Below are 12,569 nucleotides of genomic sequence, written 5' to 3'. Positions count from 1 at the left end.
CATGCTGCAAACTGGAGTTATGGCTGTTTAAAGCCCAGCCAATAGGAAGACAGAGGGAGCGGGGCCTCAAAGACCGCTGGGCTTTTTTTGGCGTAGTTTATTGTGTATTACGTCGCCGTGGTAACACCTAACGGCAAGAAATTGAATCGCACACTTGTCTCGGCCGAGCTGCACGTTTTGATGTATATATTGCACAGGTTGTGTCAACCGTGCGGGCGCCATGACGGGACAAAAAAAAAACAGGAGAACCGTGTCCAAGCTCTCGGAACGAGACCTACCACATGTTCTCCAACCTTCACTCTGGGGCCACCTACCTGATCTCTGTCCGAGCCCGCACAGCCAAGGGCTTCGGCCAGACCGCCATCACCACCAACATCTCTGGTAGAGTAGCACTCAATCACTCTGAAATCACCACCAACATCTCTGGTAGAGTAGCACACAATCACTCTGAAATCACCACCAACATCTCTGGTAGAGTAGCACTCAATCACTCTGAAATCACCACCAACATCTCTAGTACGTACCACACAATCACTCTCTGAATTTATTTTGGTCATTGTGTCATTTATGCATGAACATGTACATGTGTGTGTTTGTGTAGTAGAGGAGAAGTGAAGCTTAAATCATATCTCTCTTTTAAGCAGGTACAGTAGTTTGTTTGTACTATGTATGAGTAATGTTTTTATCTGCTTACTAAGACACCACCTTATTTATGTTCCCTGTTGGACTGGAGCGTTGGCACTCCTTTTGCACACACTCACAGGACTGCCTTGTACTCCATGTTCTAAAATGAACTGTGACCTACATGTGGAACCAACAGCTTTGTGCTGTAGTGACCCACTTACTGTACCTACAACTGTACCTTTACTCAAACTGTGAAATAATAATACAGTCTAAATCAATAGTGTAATAGAAAGTAAGTAATAGTTTGGTAGAAAATGGGCAGCCTGAAAGAAGTCCAGACTCTCCATGGGAGGGCTACACTCTGGACCATCACTGCCTGTCATAGATTGAGACAGATGGAAGGACGATGGCCATATACACGTATCTCTCTCATTTTGAGCTATAATTAGGGACTGAGATCTCTCTCTTTCCAACTCTGCATCTTTGTTCTCTCAGGGAAAAACTAAACTCCTGCTCCCACAGTGTAAGAAGTGTTTTCCTCTGCCTCTCCCAAGCAGTGACACGCTGTCATTTCACAGTGGAACAAACATAAATGAAGTGTTTAAGAAGCAGAGTAACGACACAGAGGGGACACAGCCAGGGTGTTGTGTACAGAGAGAGTCTCTGAGCTTATTAATGCTGATGAAGATCTGTTAATGATGCATGTTGGCCTTGTTAAGAGAAGGGATGGAACACATCTCTGGGATGCACAACGCAAGTTCACACACACACACACACACACACACACACACACACACACACACACACACACACACACACACACACACACACACACACACACACACACACACACACACACACACACACAGACCATTATCCTGTCTCACTCACTGGCGTCATTTTCACTCTCTCTTTCTACCTTATTAACTTTTTAACTTATAAACTCTCTCTCACCATGGAAGTGTAACCTAATCAGTCTCCCATGGGTCTCTGTCTGTCTGTCTGTCTGTCTGTCTGTCTGTCTGTCTGTCTGTCTGTCTGTCTCTCTGTCTCTATGTCTGCCTCTCTCTCTGCTATTTATTATCCCGAGCCCCCTGGCTGATCTACAAATCATCCGTCAGTAGGACTCTATCAGGCAGCCTGCATCAAAGTCTCTTCTAGTTTGTGGCATCAATAAACACAAACACTTCTTACAGAATGAATCAGATTCCTTAATGTCTCACCTTCATTGAAGTCAGCCCTTCCTGTTGTGCTGTTTAGAAGTCTGTGGTTTTAATAACATCATGGTTGATTCCACCACAATAGTTAACATTCCTCCCCTCAACTAAGATATTGATATCAAAGAGAATACTGTTTGCATCTCTTGGGAGGAGCAGGACTTGGACCAAATCTCCTTCAATTTGTCCCCTACTACTGTGATGTTTAATTGTGTTGGTTTCCATGACAACCAGGAGGGAGATGGCACTGGATTAGAGGGTGTAGGAGGTTGTGTGTGGATGTTAAAATGTATTTTTTTCTGTTTAGGGGTCGTGTTCACAGAAATCATTTAATGAGTGGAGCATCACTTTGGACATCATGTCCAGAGTGCTTCTGACTTCTGAAGCACACAGAACGCTCACAATGTTTGAACCTATCAGAGTCAGCTTTATTGTGACATCACAGGTTTACAGAAGTAAAAAAGTGGGTGAAATTCGTTTTTGTGCATAGTTCCCATCGTATCGTTATTTCCATAGAGAAATAAGAAAGGGAAAAAGAAGAAGGAGGCAAGGGGGAAATGAGATCAAAAAATATAAATCAAATCAAATCAACCTTCACTGTGCTGCAACAACCTTTCATCTCTGTTATTAGCACAAATAGCCTTGTTGAAATAATAAACATCTGTTAGACTTCTCTAATCTAGACTTCTCATGGTGGTGGTAATGATCAGTCATAATGTCATAATGACCAGGTTTTCAGACACAGGCAGTAGGGTCAAATGTGACATTGATGAGCGCTCCTCTCCCCCCAAAAAGTTGAATTATTTTCTGCTTGAAGCCCCCAGAGCGCTCCATCAAAAAATGCTGAAATATGCTGGAAAGAGGAGCGCATCAACGTGACTTTACCATAGAAATGCATGGCAGAAAGGTGCTGGCAGCATAAAAAGAAAAGGCCATTACAGTATGCAGCAACTGGGATGTGTTTCTTTGGGACTTTAAAGACACTGTCTCTGTCACAAGACTTGTAGAAGCTTTATGAGGGAACAGGGACACTTTTATAGGTGTTGATACACACTATTCTGCTGGGGCCAATGACCACTGATGTGTGTGTGTGTGTGTGTGTGTGTGTGTGTGTGTGTGTGTGTGTGTGTGTGTGTGTGTGTGTGTGTGTGTGTGTGTGTGTGTGTGTGTGTGTGTGTGTGTGTGTGTGTGTGTGTGTGTGTATAAAAACGCTAATAATCAGCTGACATTTGGGGAAAGCGAAAAACCGGCTTTGGTGTTCCGTGCACATAGTGCACATAGTAATGTGTGCAACAGTTTTTTTGCACACAGCACAGACAGAGCTACAGAGGCACAGAGCTTTGGTTAGTTATTGGAGGATATATAGCAATGCTGTTTACATACAATGTCTTCTTAAATTCATCTTAATTGGGTTATCAAAGTACATTACCTGTATCTGTACACAGCATTATCATGGTATAGGTTACTACTTGTACTACTTCTGATTTCAGAATCATCTTTGTCAAGTCACAGGTTTACAGGTGTAAAGAAGTGGGTGAAACTCTTTTGTTCGAGTGCGCTCCATCATTTGTAGTTGTTGTGAGAAGAGAGAGGATAGAGGTAGGGTAGAGCAGGAGAGGTATTTTAGCAGATATTTCAGAGAAGAGATCTGTGCGTGAACTGTTTCTGTGCGTGAACTGTTACTGTTTCTTTCATCCAGACATGCTGTGTTTAACAACTTGAAGCATAATAAGACATCAGGAAGAAACATTTTGTACTCATCTAATTATATCTCTGTTTCAAGTCAAAGATGTAATCCGCCAGGGAAACAAAACTGTCCTTTGAAATGTAATTTAAATGTGAATATAGCTCATAGCCTGTCTACCCTAGTTGCACTGTAATGATGTAATGACTGTCTTTTTTTCTATCCCTTAACATGCACAGAACCCCAAAACATTGTCATCACATGACCCAGACAGACTGAGCACACTTTTATAGTTACTAAATGAGTTTATAGTTACTATACTATAGTGTAGGACAGAAGCAGGATTAAACATGGTCTACCTACCACCACATGTTTTTGATAAAGCCCACTGACTATTGATCTTGAGACCGATCTTTAAATCCAAATAACAGCGTGCGATTGGTCCATGTCTCCAGTACGTACCAGGTGGTGGTTGAAATAACAGGCTGTGATTGGTCTATGTCTTCAATACGTGACCTGCCTTTCTACCCCCGGTGTCAGTAGCCCGGGGCGGGGGCGGGGAGAGCCTGGCGAGTTGGGGCAAACGCTCTCCCCACAACGTGATTTGGGGCAAAAGCTCTCCCCACAACACGATTTACGATTCTGTGCCTATCGGTACATAACTTGGACGGGGCTGAGTAGGCTCAAGCAAACTTCGCGACGTTCAGCACGGCAACTCGCATGCTTTAGCGCGTTCAGTGGTGCTTCTCGTGTCTCAAGTTCGCTTGAGACTGCGCCCTTCCGTTGCGGTCCAAAACTATACTTTATCAGCGAAAAAAAATCCCAAGAGGTGTGGATTGGGAGTCTAGTGATTAACGAGGCAAGCCACTGAGGCCGGTGCTGAGATTGGGTATTCGGGCTGTATTAGAATGTGACAACGCCCACCGTTCCCAACTCTTCTAATGTAGAGTGAAAGAAGCCCCGCCCAGTAGGGCTACTGAGGCTGCACGCCTCCAGTACGTACCAGGTGGTGGTTGAAATAACAGGCTGTGATTGGTCCATGTCTCCAGTACGTACCAGGTGGTGGTTGAAATAACAGGCTGTGATTGGTCCATGTCTCCAGTACGTACCAGGTGGTGGTTGAAATAACAGGCTGTGATTGGTCCATGTCTCCAGTACGTACCAGGTGGTGGTTGAAATAACAGGCTGTGATTGGTCCATGTCTCCAGTACGTACCAGGTGGTGGTTGAGGAGGAGAGGAGCAGGAAAGTGCAGAGGGAGCTGAGACTTCAGGAATGCTTCCCGTTGCCCATGTCCCACGGTGAGGCGTTGGCGCGGGGGACGCCACACTACTACACGGCCGAGCTGCCCCCCAGCAGCCTTCCAGAGGCTACACACCTACAACGGCTACTGGAACACACCGCTGGACCCCCGCAAGAGCTACCTGGTCTACTTCCAGGCCATGAGCAACTTCAGAGGGGTGAGTGGGCTTTCTTTTTAATTTGTACCGTTTAAAAGGTTCACTGATAGATAGTGATAGAACACTGAATGTGTGGGTATTTTTTTATTTTGTTTTCAATCCCACACCCGTCCGCTACAGCCTGAATTCACATTGCTCCCGCCTGCACCAAGGACATTTCATCTCTCTCCTGCACGTTGCAGCAGAGATTGTGGCAGCACCCACCCATAGTGGTGGGAAGATGATTTGAGTAGGGGGTGTGGTGCAGTGAACCACACAGTGGTAGCCTTTGCTATTGTGCCCTATTCAGAAACCAATTAGTGCACAATGTAATATTTTGATACAAACACACCTCTAATTACAGTGTATCGATCCTATAAACTACCCATATACAGCTTCAGCACCATGGACAGCAACGCTGTCACAAAACGATCAATCAAGTTTTAACCCCTAATGACTAAGCTACAGTTCTTACGAAAAGTTAAGATACAGGCATTTTAATAAGACGGGCAATAACTCTCCCTCCCTCTCTTGTCTACTTGGACACGATAATCTCAATATTATCCTGTAATGTGTGATACCCAATTATTTTGTGTGCATGTTTAAGATTATAGAAAAGAGAATCTTTTCGAAAGACATGCTTGATTGCAGCCCGATTTCAACATGGCTTAGAATGTAAAACTCCTGTAGTGTGAGCCCAGCTTTAAGTAGCACACTCACAGCAGCAGGATTAAAAACATTACTCCCACCAGTCATAGACATTAATATGTCATTGATTCTGCAACTGTAAATAATTCTGAGCTGGTAATGAGGGGAATATCTGTATTTATTAACGCTCTGTTTGATGTTTTTAAGGCCAGTTGCCTTGTAATTCTTTAAGCACTATTTATTCTTGCGGGTTGTGTGATGAGACTGTATTCTACTGGTAGTGTAACTGAGGTGGAACATTATGTATGTATGTGTGTCCCAGTGCTTTGATTCTGTGCAAACAAAGCACTTCTGGGAATTACTGGCATGAATTACTTCAGCTAGTAAATCTCCTGGAATTACTGGAAGCGAGCTGGAATTACAATGAGTGGCCACACTCTCTAGTTTCATATCACATAATCGTCTCCTTCATCTTTTTCCCTCTATCCCTCCTCGTTACGTTCTTTCAGGACCTCATCCTCTCTTTTCTTGGTGTCCACTTGTTTTCCTGTCTTTTATTCCCACTCAGCTGAGCTCATTACACAGTGTGACAAACACCTTCCCCTGCAGAGGAAGGGGGGGGGGGGATGCATCCACATGGGTCTGACTCACAATGGAACCAGAAGCACAGACACATTTGGTCCTTGGCTAGAGAGAGATAATACTTCAGTCAAATATTGATATAATGTAATCATGAATTATTCATGTTTTTCAGTCCCAAAGAATCTATTATATACGTGTAGCCTTTATGAATAATTAATGGCCAATAGTATTGAATTGGTCCAGGAGCCACCGGTCTGAACCCTCCTTCACGGTGCATGAAAAGCTTTTGGGGCCTTTTGGCCTGATTTGATCCGAGTAGATTGGTGGCAGATTATAATCCCACGTCTTCAATCTCATTTCTCTCTTGTTTTGCTGCTTTCACATTCAACACCCTCCTTGAATGTTAAAGCAGCAAAACAAAGTGAAATTCTCCATTGCATATACAGTATAGTGTTTTGTATTTCCATATACAACGCATTCCTAATGTCCATACAGGAGTGAGAGGCTACCTGGCAGAGACATTACTTAAGGTTAATTGGACACAGGTGCAGATGCTCATGCTGCAGGTAGAAAATAGATGCTTTAATATTCATACCCTGCGGCGCTGGAGCTCAGCCATTCCTCACAAATTGGTCTCTTTGTGATAATCAGATGGGAATAAATGCATGCAAGGTGTTGGTCCCTGCGCCACTCAACTTCCTTCTTTTTTTTCTTTTTTCTTTAAAATTCATACATTATTACAGCACAACAGCGCTGCTCGTCTGCAAACACAAGAATGTGCACATCACAGCCCCCCACCTGACCTAGAGTAGCTCTGCTACTATGGATGCTGGTGGCTCCCACCACATATACAGCTGTAGACATTTTAGTAGTCAGATGATCACAGAATGTTTCGAAATGCCTGTTTGTGTTACACAGCTTCTTACTTTTGACATTTTGTTTTTATTTCCGCTGTTGATGACCCTGCTTGTTTATTATGTAAAATAATGAAGCTGAACTAAACTGAATAGTAAGCTAAACAGTAGTTTAATATCCAGTGTGGCTCATTAAATCATAGCCTGTCCAGTTCATTTAAGTTTGTGAATGTCTTTGTGAAGGGCCAACATCACAACTCATCCTCAAAAACATTTGCCATTTCCCTGTGCTAATTATCTTCACAGTTTTGAATTGCTTTGATTGATGCATCCAAAGAAGCTCTTGAAAGGTTTGGGATTCAGATGGTTAATTTGAAGGCATCTGCTAATCGTGCACACACACACGCACGCACGCACGCACGCACGCACGCACGCACGCACGCACGCACGCACGCACGCACGCACACACACACACACACACACACACACACACACACACACACACACACACACACACACACACACACACACACACACACACACACACACACACACCTTGTTGCCAGGCAGCACCAAGTTCAGTGGGGGCAGCACAGAGCTGCTGTATGTGATGTCTGCTTTGATCATTTCAAACTTAAAGTTGCCACAGGCATATTTCCCCCTAGATAATAACCATTGTGTGTTGCTGTTATACATCTTGATGCTTTTCCTTGTTAAAAGCTGTATTTATGTTGACACATCCAGCAGTTCATTAAAAATACTGGCTTTGACTGTCACCACCCACTTGCATTCCACACCCTGGTTCCTTTGACAGTCTCATCAAAGCACTTCTCTCCCTGTCCGTCCGTCTCCTTTGCCAAATGGAATATAACAATCTTTTTTACACTCCTTTTGGTAAAAACTGCTTCACAACAATAATGCTGGGGTAACTAAGACAATAAGCTGCAATAAATAGCTTCATAGATGAATGGAGTTCCACATTATCTTGACTATACGTTTCCTGGTTGTTGAGGTGCATTCACATCGGACGTGACATGATTATCTTTTTGAGCGATGTGATTAAACATGAAGTCAATGTGATGGGAGGTACATGATCCTGATACATCAGGAGTCCAGTCTGTTCCTATTCACCCTTTTACCAGAGACAACTGTAACTTACAATGACAAAAACAAAATACACAGACAAGACATCCTCTCACATACTGTAACCACATGGGGTGGTCTAGAGAATTAATGATGAGTCCTTAGACAAATTAAAACTGAGGAATGTGTCCTGTCTGTGCTCCACACAGCGAGTAGGAGAGGCCTGTTCTGTACTGCCACCTGTCCATCCTTTATCATCTGCAGGAAATACAATGTGCTCCGTCTCTCTCCTCCACCACTTCTAATGGTTATAAATAGCATTGATAATTCATTGACTTAGTTCCAAGTTGTGTGACAGATGTGCTTTTTGCGTTGAACGTTTGATGAAGTGGAGGATGTTAGCTCTGAGTCGCTGCAGTGGAAGCTCCATGTCACCACTTTGCTTCCAGCACTTTTTTTTTATCGACACCCACACATTGACATAGTATATGGTCACGCTATAAATCATGTGATTCTCATGGCAAAATGAGGAATATGAATACAGAACTATTCATCTCTCCTCTTACGTTTTTATTACTGCAGGATGTTGTGCCTGTTCATATGGGAATGTAGAGGAGTAAAAGTGTGTTTCATGGTAAACCAATATTGTATTATTTGCGGTATGCAAGTGTACATGTATTGTACGTCTGGTGTTGGTAGAAACAGCCATCTGACTGTCTGCCAGTTTCAGAGAGATTGTCGTTTTCTATAAAAATCCTTCCTCTGTTCTTGCATCATCACTGGATTAAGAAGTTGTTTAAGAGGACGTGGGCCCAACATGGATTTTCAATTAAAAAAGACAATTTAGCGACAGTTTGAGGAAAGTGCTTTTGCCTCGTTTCTGGAAGCGCGGATTTGCATAATTGTCCCATAATGCCTGAATTAGCATCTGCAAATCTTAATTTGATAATGCATCTCCTCCTAGAGGTGGCGGTGATGCAATTGGATTATGGTCTCGTATCCCATCAGTGTTGTTTGACACTAAAGGTCCTTTTGATAACAGAGAGAAGTCATCAGTCCAAATACAGCAGACCAAATGAATTCCCTTTTGTAGTGGCATTTCATTGGTCTGAAGCCTCCTCTTAATTCTACTCTCTCTTTCAGCTCTCATCATTTATTTGAGTCTCTCTCTTTTCTCTCAGTCAAATACTTCACAGCAGCTTCTGTGGTTTGTATTTTCACTCTTTTAAAGTAGATTTATTGGGTTCTGTCCTCAAACTGATGCTCCCACCTGATTCCTCTGTGTGAGAAAGACGCTACAACGTAATGAAGGAATCCTTACAGATATATTCAAGAAACCAGAATAAACTGCATCTGCATCGCTCGCAAAGGTATTTCAACTCCTTTATTGTGACTGTGACCTTGTATGAAATGTCTCTGTGTAGAATAACGTTTAAGAGAGCTTGAAGCCTAATTCATACTCTGTAGTGCCACAGTGTTGCTTTCCAACAAAAACTGAATTTAAAGTTAACAACACGTCACATGGTGATGTGTTTTAGCTTGATAATCAATTGTCATTGTCAAGCAACACCATGATGCGACAGACTATAAATTCATCTGTACTGCCTCTTTACTGACAAAGAGATTAAATAGTGCCTCATCAAGGTTTCAAGTCTGGAGTGAGAAGCAACTAAACAGGGAGGGGAATATCTTATTTATTTATTGTTATCTATTTATTTTTTATTTTCATCTGATGAAATTTTGATGCCAGGACTCAAAGCTCTGTAGTTGCAGATCAGTGTAAATAACTAATGTATTCATACAGTAGTTCTCACAGCAGTGCTACAGTAAGCAGACACCTTTACTGTTTGGGGCTGAAAAACAGAAGTGACAAAGCTCTACTCGAGCGTGAAGCTGACAGACAAGACTAACCTCTTCAACCCCATGCTTCACTCCATCTGACACACACACACACACACACACACACACACACACACACACACACACACACACAACCCGATCGCCAGAGGAAATGTTCTCTTTGAACGTTTTTGAAATTCTGTGCATAGCCACCTGGAAAACCCGAAAATCCGTGCATAGCCGCCTCGCATCTCCCCCATTGTGACTAAACCATTTCGGAGGCGTGCAGTCTCAAGGGAATTGTCGCCACGTAAGGGGCCACCGAGCGAGCTAAAGCGAGCGAGTTGCCGTCCCGAACGTTGCGACATTCCCTTGTGCCTACTCAGCGCCGTTTGAGTTATGTACCGATAGGCACAGAATCGTAAATTTTGTTGTGGGGACTGCTCTGCTTCCGGGTTTTTCCAGGTTGCGACTGGTTACGCCCACCGTGGGACTCGCCGTACATATGCACGGAATTTCGGGGTTTCTAGGCGACTATGCACGGAATGACGTGCACTGGATCCGTGCAATGTATACTACATTCTCTGGCGATCAGGCTGCACACACACACACACACACCAGTTCTGTATGCACGAAAGTGCATTAAAGTGCACATGCGTTTTTTTTCCCAACCTGCTCTCATGTGTCTGAAGCTTGACTGAAATACTTTTCACTTCACAAATTTGGTTTGAAGATTACATAGCAAGCATTAATATCTCTCTCTCTCTCTCTCTCTCTCTCTCACACACACACACACACACACACACACACACACACACACACACACACACACACACACACACACACACACACACACACACACACACACACACACTCTCAATGAATGAATAAAGAGCTGATAAGGGTGATTTTCAATTAGAAGCTATGACAGGTCAGGGTGTATTTTGTTTCTTTGGATCAGGTGGTCTCGGTACCATTAACATGCCCCCTGCATGACGGGGGTCCTGATACGTTACTATCAGGGCAGCCCATCACAGGCAAAGTGGAGGCAAATGATTTTGTCTTGGATAACAAAGCTGAAGATTACATTTCAACTTCCAGGTGACAGTTTAATTAAGGATCCTCTGGCAGGCCCAACACAACAATAGGCCTTCCATTTCTATTCTAAGTGCCAATTTCCACAGGCGGGCATTCATATGAAAATCTATTTCATGCTCATGTTTGGTTTAATAGAAATTATTGGGTTAAATGCAGCGCTGCCCGTCTTATCTGTCTAAAATGTCAGAGAAGTTAAATTGATTTCAAGCTCTTCTACATGTGTAGCATCTGCAATGTACTCCTGTATCACTCAAGAGGTTTAATTTGAAATGAAGTTACAGTAATAAGTTGCACAGCAGGCTGTGAGCTCGCTCCTCTACCTCTGTCTGGATGAAGAAGCTCATGGTCAGTCACCCAGCAGTTTGTCACAGACACCAGGACACCTTGAGATGCTCACTGTAACTCTGTGCAAAGAGGAACCATCAGGGGAAAACAACAAAACAACCTTCATGTTTGATCTACAGTGGGACTGTCAAGATCTTCAAGTATAGTGCAGAGAGAACAGTGTAGTGCTCAAAGAAACTAGGATACCAGGTAAACAATGAACCTAGCATTTGTCTAAACAACATGCTACTGTAACTAAATCACATTTTTAACATTTGTGGTTGAGAGAAAAAAAATCTAAGAAATAAAACAAAACAGAACAAGTAATGAATTTATATCTGCACAGTAAACTAGCATCAATAAGGGATACAAAGAGAGTGAAGTGCTAGGGGGTGAGGTGGAGTTAGTAGGGGAGTTTCGAGGCTCCGTGAGCACCCCAAAAACACATCTCTTAAACCTGTTTTTTTAGGACCCTAAAGGTGTCTAGTTATGATTTTTATCATTTCCATGTCAACTAATGTCCCATGGGGTTTATTTTTAACCCTTTCTGACACCTACCCCCAACCCAAACCATAACATGAGATAACAGAGAATACCATAACTCTTGAAGTAAACAACATACAGCAACAAATGAACACATTTTTCTATATCATTTTGACCCAAGGAATTCATTAAAGTGGTTTTTATTAAGATTCAAACACATATTGACTCTATTTCAGGGCAGAAACAGCCAAAAACTAGCAGAAAATGTTGAAATCATAATGATCACGTCTATATTTCTCTTTGTATTAAACGTTTACCGTGTATTATTTTTTACCATATGTTTTTTAGGACCTTTATGGTGTCTAGTTAAGATTCATTCTTGTTGCCCAGGTCAAATAATGTCCCATGGGGTTTATTTTAACCCTTTCTGACACCTAAGACAAATTAATACATTTTTCTATATCATTTGGACCCAAGGAATTCATTGAAGTGGTTAATATTAAGATTCAAGCACATTTTGACTCTATTTCAGGACAGAAACAGCAAAACAAATTGCAGAATATTTTTGAAATCACATTTATATTTCTCTTTGTACTACATTTTTAAGGTGTATTCTTTTCTACCATATGTCTTTTAGGACCCTAAAGGTGTCTAGTTAAGTTTTAATCTTGTTGCCCTGGTCAAATAAGGTCCCA

General features: G+C 42.5%; 1 pseudogene across 1 annotated transcript in view; it reads left to right on the top strand.

Annotated features, from left to right (window-relative positions):
• Positions 1–281: 281 nt before the first annotated feature.
• LOC308083419 (receptor-type tyrosine-protein phosphatase U-like) overlaps positions 282–12,569 on the top strand; it is a 144,305-nt pseudogene continuing 132,017 nt past the window's right edge. The window contains exons 1-2 of the transcript XR_013935070.1: positions 282–520; positions 4,734–4,984. The product of XR_013935070.1 is annotated as a receptor-type tyrosine-protein phosphatase U-like (transcript). The remainder of the gene's footprint in view (positions 521–4,733; positions 4,985–12,569) is intronic.

Source organism: Gymnoscopelus braueri (genome assembly GCF_963280865.1).
Source record: "Gymnoscopelus braueri genome assembly, chromosome: 4".
Lineage (NCBI taxonomy): Eukaryota > Metazoa > Chordata > Actinopteri > Myctophiformes > Myctophidae > Gymnoscopelus > Gymnoscopelus braueri.
Note: the sequence above shows the minus strand (reverse complement) of the source record. Positions and strands in the feature narration are given on the sequence as shown.